The sequence below is a fragment of the Theropithecus gelada genome, chromosome 4 (assembly GCF_003255815.1).
Source record: "Theropithecus gelada isolate Dixy chromosome 4, Tgel_1.0, whole genome shotgun sequence".
Lineage (NCBI taxonomy): Eukaryota > Metazoa > Chordata > Mammalia > Primates > Cercopithecidae > Theropithecus > Theropithecus gelada.
In genome coordinates this window covers 86,643,742-86,645,087 of record NC_037671.1, presented here as the reverse complement: position 1 = coordinate 86,645,087, position 1,346 = coordinate 86,643,742, and the positions used below count along the sequence as shown (strand labels likewise).

Sequence of the window (1,346 nt, the reverse complement as noted above, 5' to 3'; positions counted from 1 at the left end):
GTCTGTTCTTTTCATATATAAATGTAAAAATATATTATTTTTGGCCTTGGCTGAAGAGTTAAATTCGATTTAATTAAGTTTATTAATTCATTTATAGTAGAAGAGAAAGGCCCTTGGGTTGTAGGTAAGCCAAATTCTTCAAATAGGATGGTCCTTAGGCCAGGCGTAGTGGCTCATGCCTGTACTCTCAGCACGTTGGGAGGCTGAGGCAGGAGGATCACTTCAGGTCAGGATTTAGAGCCCAGCCTGAGCAAGGTAGTGAGACACTCCCCCATCTCTACAAAGAAGTTTTAAAAATTAGCTGGGCATGGTGGAATGCATCCTACTTCCAGCTACGTGGAAAGCTGAAGCAGGAGGATTGTTTCAGCCCAGGAATTTAAGGTTGCAGTGAGCTATGATCATGCCACTGCACTCTAGCCTGGGTAATAGAGTGAGAAAAAAAAAGGATAGCCCTATGTACTCTGTGGTGCTAGGAGAAGCTGACTTTTCTCTTGTACAACCTAGAGAGCTCCTTTTAATAAGCCCAGGTCCTGGGCAGGGGCAGACTTTATTGCCACCTGCTATGCCTGATTGTTACTGGTACAATATTGGATTTTTTGTTTTCCTTCTTTAATTTTAAAGTAGTCGATATTTTCCTTTCACATATGAAATCTGTACTCTTTTTCCCCCAAAAAATTGAATCTCTTACTGCTTTTCTTCTGATTATAAAAGTAATTCATGTTTTTAAAAAAATTCAATAATATGAAAAGGGATAAAGTGGAAAGTGAAAAGTTCCCATAATTCCATTCCCAGAGGTCATAATATTAGTTTCACATGTTTTTTTCATATCAGATGGGTAATATGCCAATGTTGTAACAAGGTTTGAGGGTAGCATATCTTACACATGTGCGGGATCACCCAATCATCTTGCTCATGAACTACAAAAGGATCTAATATGTATTCTTTCAGATACATATTACACACACACAAATATATATGTGTGTATACATATATGTATGTACTCCAAATATACTATGTATAGTACATAATATGTACTCTATATGTTAACAAAAATGGGGTCATATTATCTACTCTTTTCTGTGCCTTGCTTTTTTTTTTTTTTTTTTTCTGAGATAGAGTCTTGCTCTGTTACTCAGGCGGGAGTGCAGTAGCATGATCTTGGCTCACTGCAATCTCTGCCTCTTGGGTTCAAATGATTCTTGGGATTCAGCCTCCCAAGTAGTGGGACTACAGGTGTGTGCCACCACGCCTGGCTAATTTTTGTATTTTTAGTAGAGACAGAGTTTCATCATACTACCCAGGCTGGTCTCAAACTCCTGACCTCAAGTGATCCACTTACCTCTGTC

At 38.7% G+C, this 1,346-nt stretch overlaps 1 non-coding gene across 1 annotated transcript; it reads right to left on the bottom strand.

Moving 5' to 3' along the window:
• Nucleotides 1-825: 825 nt before the first annotated feature.
• Nucleotides 826-929, bottom strand: LOC112624001. Its single transcript, XR_003119332.1, has one exon. It is a non-coding gene; the product is annotated as a small nucleolar RNA U13 (small nucleolar RNA).
• Nucleotides 930-1,346: the final 417 nt, after the last annotated feature.